The 10,000-nt window shown below is 49.8% G+C and overlaps 1 protein-coding gene across 1 annotated transcript in view; it reads left to right on the forward strand.

Annotated features, from left to right (window-relative positions):
• LOC138949384 (uncharacterized) overlaps positions 1-10,000 on the forward strand; it is a 195,064-nt gene that overhangs the window by 1,750 nt on the left and 183,314 nt on the right. The window lies entirely within an intron of this gene.

Consider the following 10,000-nt stretch of genomic DNA (forward strand, 5'->3'; position numbering starts at 1 on the left):
GAGACTGTCACGTTTCAATATATCACTTAAGGTGATTATGAACCGGTTAATTACTACTAATTAACTAACCACACCACGATCCACTCTCGCAGTCATACAATTAAATAGAGTCAACAAAAGTATAAGTTTCAGACGCCTGTTTATGTATAAACTCTCCACCTCCCTCGAGCCTTCACTCAAAATATGTTCCTTTTACGTTCTCAACACGTAAAAAACCAGTGTTCACTGACAAAATGCCAGTAGTATGTAGAAAATTATAGTAACACGCTGAACCCGTGTAAATATAGTTAAATGCGAATGTTCTGTTCGAAAAGCTCTAGTTCGTGCAGGTGTCACACACCCCACGTTGTCACTACTCCAATGAAATCATAGATACGAAAAGACAACGGTGGTCAACGGGGTGCGTACGACATGGTGCACTTAGCTTTATCTCTGCTGCTGCTGCTTAGCCGGTATGCTGGTTAGTCGGTTCGCTGGTTAGCCGGTCCGCTGGTTAGCCGGTTCGCTGGTTAGCCGGTCCGCTGGTTAGCGCAGCTTCAACAGTTCCCGCCAGAGTCAGCCGTGCAGATGTTACAGGAATGTAACGAAGCGAGGCGAACGAAACGAAGCGAAACGAAGGCTGCAAACAGAAAGCATCGGTGCACTAAACATGTCAGCTACCCCTCACCCACCACCTTAAAACATGTCATCTTTAAATATCTCATCGAGCACGTGGGCCTGCACAAAACGGACTTTTTACAACAACAAAACAGCCATTTTCCGTCCTTCTCTCCCTATCTGCAAAAACCATATACAGATTAGTATTTTAGCGTCACAGAGAGTAAATTATGCGCTAACCTGGAAAGAACAACAGAGAGTATTTCATTCCACAACACAGACTCATCAACAGCGTTAAATAATGATTTATTACCTCAAAAGCCTATGATTGTACTCTCAATGGAAGCAAAGTCCGCTTCCTCCCTGGACCAGCCTCTGTTCGTCAACAGTGACCAAAAACGTCCAGAACCCCTTGTCGAATCCTTATGCGAAAGCCATCGCCGACGAAGGAAAGTTGACGACTTGTCCTCAGCAAAATACGTGGCAGAGAGAAGAAATAACTCGTGGAAGTTCCCCTAGAGTGCCGAATATAATACTCGGTGAAAAACCATCATACTCTAGAAACTGTGTATACGATCCTTCCCCTTCTGCCGCTGGGTGTCAAGTGTGCCGTCCTTGAGTCTCTGACAGACCACCTAGCCAAATACACGTGACTGACCTTGTCACAAAACCAGTCCAGCTATACACAATTCTGCCTCCCAAGCAGAAAAAGACACGAGAAACTCAATCCGTGAAAATCCCGTGTGCGCTGTCAGCGAAAAACCGTCAGCCCTAGCTATGACAGCAGAAACCTCCACTGTAAAACTCGTGCGATACAAAGCATCCGTGCTCGTTGAAAACCGTCAGCAAACTCTGCTGTAACCCAATATCACGCACAGGCGCTTTCTATCATACACGACCAAGAACAGGCACCCCACTGAGTGACACTTTCTTGGTCTCTGTCACCCGATCGTGACACACCTCCCCTCTTCAAGACGAAACCTCGGTTTCGCTCACAGTCATGTTCTCCTCTACAGCCCGAGAGAGAAAGTCAGCTCCAACATTGTTGGCGCCCGGTATGACGCGTACCGTGAATTGGTACGGTTGGAGAATCAACGCCCAGCGCATAAGTCTGGCGTTTGCCAACCTTGCAACCTGAAGATATTGCAGAGGTTGATGGTCCGTCTCCAGACAGAAAGGTCGTCCGTACAGGTACGCTTCGAACTTCTGGATGCCCCAGACAATGGCGAGACACTCGCGTTCAACCGTTGCATACGCTGCCTCGGCCGAGGTCAGCTTACGGCTGGCGAAGCAAACAGGGTGCAAAAACCCCTCTGTCTCCTGAAGCAACACTGCCCCAAGTCCCTTCCCTGAAGCGTCTGTCCTCAGCACGAAGTCCTTGTTCAGGTCTGGTAGTCGGAGAATAGGCTGACTGGTGAGTCGCCTCTTCAGGGTGTTGAATGCGGAGCTGCATTCCTCAGTCCACACTACAACGGTCGGTTGTAGTTTCTTGGTAAGGTTGGTCAGTGGTAGTGCGATTTCGGCAAAGTGCGGGATGAAGCGTCTGTAGAAGCTGGCTAGGCCCAGGAAAGACCTGACTTCTTTCTTCGTGCGCGGTGGCTCCGCCTCCCGAATCTTCTGGATCTTGTCGTCCTCTGGAACGAGCAATCCCTCGCCGACAACATGACCCAGGAAAGACAATTCCCGAAATCCCAAGTAGCACTTGGACGGTTTAGCTCCCAGATTTCCGTCCTTCAACCTTCCGAACACGTCGCGCAGGGCGTCGAGATGTTCAGTCCATGTCTCTGTCGCGATCAGCACATCGTCGATGAAACTGCTGATGTCCTCGCGCTTCAAAGGTTCCAAAAGTTTCCTCATCATGCGAGTGAAGACGGCACCTGCATTCTGTAGACCAAAAGGCATGACTGTCCACTGGAACTGGCCGAATGGAGTGGTAAATGCAGTCTTTGGGCGATCTTCCTCGGCAACTGGGATTTGCCAGTACCCCTTGGTGAGGTCCAGTTTGGAAAAGTACTTGGCCTTGGCCAAGTGACTGAAGAGGTAGTCCACATCAGGCATGGGTTCCGCGTCAAACGCCGTAATCTTGTTCAGCTTCCGGTAGTCGACACAGAACCTGACGCGTCCATCCTTCTTCTTCACAAGCACAATTGGTGAACTGTAGGGAGAGTTCGCTGGCTCGATGACGCCCAACTTCGTCATGTCGGCGATTTCCTTCCTGACCACCTCCTTCTGGGCATGAGGCATGGGATACTGCTTCGTCCTCACTGGCTGCTTCTCCAGCAAGTCGAAGGTAAACTCCTCTAGATGCGTCTGAAGTGGTATGTCTGTAAGGACCCGTGCTGCATCCTTCAGGATCTCTTGCAAGTCCGCCTGCTGGTCGTCCCCAAGATCAGGTGAGATGTGCACGTCTGTGTGATCCTCACTAGCCTCCAGCGGACAAACTGGTACACGTCCTCCTCCCTGTTCTCCCGTTGTCTCGTCCATCACGACAGCAACTGCTTCTGTCACTTTGTCCTTTTCCCCGTAGGCAGTCCTCTCTATGTAGGCGCGCAGCAGGTTGGCGTGGTACAGGCGTGCTTTCCCGTTCATGACGATCCTGTAGTCGTTCTGGCCCACTTTCGCTGTCACCTCAAAAGGTCCTTGCCACTGCAGTTGTAGCTTGTTGTGTTTGACAGGTAGAAGTAGCAACACCCGTTCTCCAATCTTGAAGCTGCGCGGCCGTGCCTTGCGGTCGAATCCTCGCGCGTAACGCTGTGCTGCTCTTCCCAGGTTCTCTTGAGCCAATTTGCAGGTCTCTTCAATCCTGTTCCTGAGTTCTACGATGTAGGTCGCCGTCGTCTGCACCTCCTCGTCAGCTTCTTCGTCTGTCCAAGCCTGACGCAGGATAGCCATGGGACCGCGTACCTGTCTGCCGTACAACAGCTCGAATGGGGAAAAGCCCAAGCTCTCCTGAGGAACCTCGCGGTATGCAAAAAGCAATGCTGGGATGTACCTGTCCCACGTGCGTGGTTTCTCCTGAGCTAGTTTCCTCAGCATGGTCTTCAAGGTGCCATTGAACCTTTCCACCAGTCCGTTGCACTGAGCATGGTAAGGAGTGGTGAAGTGCTGCTCCAGTGATAGCAGTCGTGCTGCCTCCGCCATCACTCCTCCCGTGAACTGCGTGCCTCTGTCGGTGAGTACCTCTGATGGAATTCCCAGCCGGGACCACATAGTAACCAGAGCCTCAGCTACTCGCGTGGCTTCAATCGATTTCAGAGGGATCGCCTCTGGGTATCGAGTAGCGTAGTCCACCATGGTCAAAATGTATCTGTTTCCGTCCTCAGACGCAGGCAAGATGGGCCCGATGATGTCCACTGCCACCCGACGAAAGGGTTCGTCGATGAGCGGCATCTTCTCTAAGGGGACCTTCCTCACCCTTCCTTTGGCAACCACCTTCTGGCACTTATCGCAGGACGCACAGAAACGTCGGACATCCGTGCAGATGCCTGGCCAGTAAAAGTGGCGCCAGACACGATCCGTGGTCTTCTTGGTGCCAAGATGACCTCCCAGAATCGAGTCGTGTGCCGTTGCCATGACACCCTCGCGAAACTCGCGAGGCACGACAACCTGTTTGAATGTACCCTCTTGGTTGCTGAACTCCCGGTAGAGCAACTTCTTGTCCCTGAGGAACCTTGACCTCCCATGCTTCCCGCTCAGCTTCACCTTCCCCGACTTCGCGTGCCCCCGAGGAGTAGCTAAGGTCGGGTCAGAATCCTGAGCCTTCGCGAGAAGCGCGGGGGTCACGTTCCCCAGGGCAGCTCGTGCAGCAGGTAGGGGTTTGAGAGGTTTGTCCTCTCGCTCCGCCTGTGCCCGCGTGAGCACTGAAATGACGTCGGGAGACCGATAAACGGGAACCTCCCTGGTGACGCCGTCCACAAACTGAACCCGGTTCCCAATGAGCAAGTCGCATGGAGGATCGTCCATGACGACGGCCACAATGGTTCCCGTGAACAACGGTGTTACGACCTTGATCACTGCCGTGTTCAAATCGTAAGCGTGAGATGCCTCGGCCATTCTCACCCTGATGCTGTCTCCTGTGTAGGCCATAGCTGGAACCAGACTCGCCCGAACCACTATCATGTCTGCCCCTGTGTCCCGCAGACCTTCGCCCCTCACTCCGTTAACGTAGACGTTGCAGTGGGGCTGGAAATGTTTCCTGGAGCACGGAACGCAGAGTTGTGGAATTGTGCATGAGCTCGTGACGTCCCTTAACTCCTCGCTGCCAACAAAGTGTACGCCCTTCTGGTCAGCCTGTCTCCTGTGGCAGTCCTTCTTCACGTGGCCCCGCTTGTTGCAGTAGTAACACTGGATGTCAGTTCTGGAACTTGATCCTTTGTGTCCCTGATCGTCCTTCCCGTCCTTGGGTCCTGAAGAACCTGAATTTCCCGATTTTCCCGGCCGTGAGCCTGAAGATTTGCCGGAGATCGCCTGGGCGTCCTCGTGTACTCTGATCCAGTCGGCTGCCTCCTGAGTAGTCTTTGGCTGGTGCTCCTGCACGAAGGTCACCACCTCAGGTCGCAGGCTGGACATCAGTTGTTCCATGACAATGAGGTCGGCAAGGTCGTCGACGGTCCAGTTCTTCTCGGCCATCTCCACCCAGCGCCGCAGGTAGAGATTAAGGCGTGCCACAAACTGATGACTCAGCTCGCCGCTCAGTCTCTTGCTGTTACGCAGACGTCGTCTGTAGGCTTCAGCAGTCAGGTTGAAGCGCTGGAGTAACGCCTTCTTTAGTGCCTGATAGTCTCTCGCCTCGTCGTCCTCCAAAGCGTTGTAGAGCTGCAATGCGCGTCCTTTCAAGCAGGTGCTAAGGCGGCTAGCCCACGTGGCCTCTTCCCACTTCTGGTCGGATGCAATGCGCTCAAACCGGCGTAAAAAGTCGTCGAGCTCGTCCTTGTCATCGTCGAACGTCGGCAGTCTCGTACGGTCGGCAACAAACGTCGGCGCGCTAGCCTGAGTAAGCGTACCCTTCTCTGCCTGTAGCTTAGCTAGTTCTAGCTGGAGTTCGCGATCCGCCTGTTTGTCCTGTCTGTCACGTTCGGCCTGTCGTTCGGCCTGTCGTTCCTGTCTCTCAAGTTCAGCCTGTTCTTTCTCTTTCCGTTCCTGTCTGTCTCGCTCTCTTTCTTGTCTGTCAAGTTCGGCCTGTCGTTCGGCCTGTCGCTCCCTTTCTTGTCTGTCTCGTTCATCTTTCTCTTTCCGTTCTTGTCTGTCACGTTCGTCTTTCTTTTCCTGTCTGTCACGTTCGTCTTTCTCTTTCTTGTCCTGTCTGTCCCGTTCGGCCTGTCGTTCTTGTCTGTCAAGCTCTTCTTTTCTCGTCTGTCGCTCTATGTCCTCCTTACGTTCTAACTCCTTGCGCTTAAGCAAACTACGCGCTCTAACGCGTGCGTCTCGCTCTGTCTGTTCCTCGCTACCAGGAGTCTCAAAAGTTAATCTCTTCGTAGGAGATCCCCCTGTAGCCATGGTTAGTTTAGCAAAGCTTTATCACAAAAGTAAGTCTAACGCAGCTATAGCTAGAACACGCGGTGATGAAAGCGGTGGATACAAAAATCCAGCAACCAGAAAATGCAGAAGAAAAATCCAAACGGTGTAGAACAAATCGCGTAGCCTACTTTATGGCTGCTTTTTGCGGTGAAACAAAGTGTTTCCCACAGCCGTGGCCTACTTTATCGGCTGCTTTTTGCGGTGAAACAGAGTGTCTCCCACAGCCTTGGTTAGGACAGAAGTCCTCGGACCCTTCCCCCCCAAAATTCCAACAAAGTCAAAATATGGAGAAAAATCCAAGTAAAACAAGACGGTAGAAATGTAACCTGTTACAGAATGCGAAACAACAATGTAGAGAAAACTGAGTAAAACGAACAACAAATCCGTTAACCCCGCTCAGCTCTCTGCAACGGAAAACTCTGAACGTACAACAACAAAGATTCACAAACAAAGGAAAGGGAAGTAATCACAGTTAGCGCATACAATAACTCACAAATTACAATTTACATTTCCTGCAAGATGTGAATCGCTTAAGGTGTGGTATATGATCAAAACTATACAAAAAAGGGTAGCACCAAGCAGAAAATAAGTCGAGCACTGACGAGATTATCTGCTCTTAGTTATCCTTAATTGGTGGGTCTTTATCAGTTGGAAATTAACTGAGTAGATCCCGGCTTGGCCCCCATGTGTCACGTTTCAATATATCACTTAAGGTGATTATGAACCGGTTAATTACTACTAATTAACTAACCACACCACGATCCACTCTCGCAGTCATACAATTAAATAGAGTCAACAAAAGTATAAGTTTCAGACGCCTGTTTATGTATAAACTCTCCACCTCCCTCGAGCCTTCACTCAAAATATGTTCCTTTTACGTTCTCAACACGTAAAAAACCAGTGTTCACTGACAAAATGCCAGTAGTATGTAGAAAATTATAGGAACACGCTGAACCCGTGTAAATATAGTTAAATGCGAATGTTCTGTCCGAAAAGCTCTAGTTCGTGCAGGTGTCACACACCCCACGTTGTCACTACTCCAATGAAATCATAGATACGAAAAGACAACGGTGGTCAACGGGGTGCGTACGACATGGTGCACTTAGCTTTATCTCTGCTGCTGCTGCTTAGCCGGTATGCTGGTTAGTCGGTTCGCTGGTTAGCCGGTCCGCTGGTTAGCCGGTTCGCTGGTTAGCCGGTCCGCTGGTTAGCGCAGCTTCAACAGTTCCCGCCAGAGTCAGCCGTGCAGATGTTACAGGAATGTAACGAAGCGAGGCGAACGAAACGAAGCGAAACGAAGGCTGCAAACAGAAAGCATCGGTGCACTAAACATGTCAGCTACCCCTCACCCACCACCTTAAAACATGTCATCTTTAAATATCTCATCGAGCACGTGGGCCTGCACAAAACGGACTTTTTACAACAACAAAACAGCCATTTTCCGTCCTTCTCTCCCTATCTGCAAAAACCATATACAGATTAGTATTTTAGCGTCACAGAGAGTAAATTATGCGCTAACCTGGAAAGAACAACAGAGAGTATTTCATTCCACAACACAGACTCATCAACAGCGTTAAATAATGATTTATTACCTCAAAAGCCTATGATTGTACTCTCAATGGAAGCAAAGTCCGCTTCCTCCCTGGACCAGCCTCTGTTCGTCAACAGTGACCAAAACCGTCCAGAACCCCTTGTCGAATCCTTATGCGAAAGCCATCGCCGACGAAGGAAAGTTGACGACTTGTCCTCAGCAAAATACGTGGCAGAGAGAAGAAATAACTCGTGGAAGTTCCCCTAGAGTGCCGAATATAATACTCGGTGAAAAACCATCATACTCTAGAAACTGTGTATACGATCCTTCCCCTTCTGCCGCTGGGTGTCAAGTGTGCCGTCCTTGAGTCTCTGACAGACCACCTAGCCAAATACACGTGACTGACCTTGTCACAAAACCAGTCCAGCTATACACAATTCTGCCTCCCAAGCAGAAAAAGACACGAGAAACTCAATCCGTGAAAATCCCGTGTGCGCTGTCAGCGAAAAACCGTCAGCCCTAGCTATGACAGCAGAAACCTCCACTGTAAAACTCGTGCGATACAAAGCATCCGTGCTCGTTGAAAACCGTCAGCAAACTCTGCTGTAACCCAATATCACGCACAGGCGCTTTCTATCATACACGACCAAGAACAGGCACCCCACTGAGTGACACTTTCTTGGTCTCTGTCACTCGATCGTGACAGAGACAGACAAACAGACTGACCGACAAAAAACCTGACACACGAGAGAGAGAGAGAGAGAGAGAGACAGACAGACAGACAGACAGACAGACAGACAGACAGACAGACAGACAGACAGACAGACAAAAAAACAGACTGACCGACCAAAAAACTGACACACAGTGAAACAGAGAGAGAGAGAGAGATTCAGAGAGAGATTCAGAGAGAAAGAGACAGACAGACAGACAGACAGACAGACAACCTGACAGACAGTTAAACGGAATAAGGTGTCATGTTATTGACCGGGAAGGCGGCGTGCAGCAGTGTTGCCGGAGCTGACATTTGGCTATTGTCGCGTGCCGTAGGAACTAAATATCCCCGTACCTTCGTGCCCCGGGTAAAAGCCATGGCCAATTAAATGGCCGTTCTTCAGGATGAAGAGATGCTAGAAGGGGAACCTAGGGATAAGAAGGTGGGTGATGGCTGAAGGGGGGTGTGGGGTTGGAGGGGGGGGGGGTCCAGTGGGTTGCGGGTAGGTGGGGGGGGGGGGGGGGGTTCTAAGGGCCCGAGGATGTCTGCGTGTTTGGTCCATTCAGGATTCTTGTTCAGCTTGTGCAGAAAGAGAAATAGGTGAGTGGGGAGGGGGTGGATGGAGAACTTTCTTTAAAATTTTGAAGAAAAAATAATCAGGGGAGTCCTGCGTATGTGCATGGTGAAGGGGGCGCGTGCTATGGCGACGTCTTCGTTTTCTAATGTCAATTGACTGTGCACAGCAAACTGGGACACTGCAAACTAAGACAAGAAGGGCAACGCCCATACGACTCACATGCTTGACCTTGACCTTTACATGACCTTGACCTTCAGGGTCAAGGTCAAGTAACTAAACCTAGCAATGGCATCATACACTAAGAACTGCTTTACACATTTTTCCTACCAAAATACATGTGACCCAAGGTCAAGGTCATCCAAGGTCATGCAACACAAAGCTGTTAATTCAAGACATAGGAAGTACAATGGTGCTTATTGGCTCTTTCTACCATGAGATATGGTCACTTTTAGTGGTTCACTACCTTATTTTGGTCACATTTCATAAGGGTCAAAGTGACCTTGACCTTGATCATTTGTGACCAAATGTGTCTCATGATGAAAGCATAACATGTGCCCCACATAATTTTTAAGTTTGAAACAGTTATCTTCCATAGTTCAGGGTCAAGGTCACTTCAAAATATGTATACAATCCAACTTTGAAGAGCTCCTGTGACCTTGACCTTAAAGCAAGGTAAACCAAACTGGTATCAAAAGATGGGGCTTACTTTGCCCTATATATCATATATAGGTGAGGTATTGAATCTCAAAAACTTCAGAGAAAATGGGGAAAATGTGAAAAATAGCTGTTTTTAGACAACATTTATGGCCCCTGCGACCTTGACCTTGAAGCAAGGTCAAGATGCTATGTATGTTTTTTGAGGCCTTGTCATCATACACCATCTTGCCAAATTTGGTACTGATAGACTGAATAGTGTCCAAGAAATATCTAACGTTAAAGTTTTCCGGACGGACGTCCGGACGGACGACTCGGGTGAGTACATAGACTCACTTTTGCTTCGCATGTGAGTCAAAAAACGAAACGGCCAAGTCCAAACGGGAAAAATGGCCAACTGGGAAGCGGCGAA

Source organism: Littorina saxatilis, linkage group LG15, assembly GCF_037325665.1.
Source record: "Littorina saxatilis isolate snail1 linkage group LG15, US_GU_Lsax_2.0, whole genome shotgun sequence".
In the NCBI taxonomy this organism is placed as follows: Eukaryota; Metazoa; Mollusca; class Gastropoda; order Littorinimorpha; family Littorinidae; genus Littorina; species Littorina saxatilis.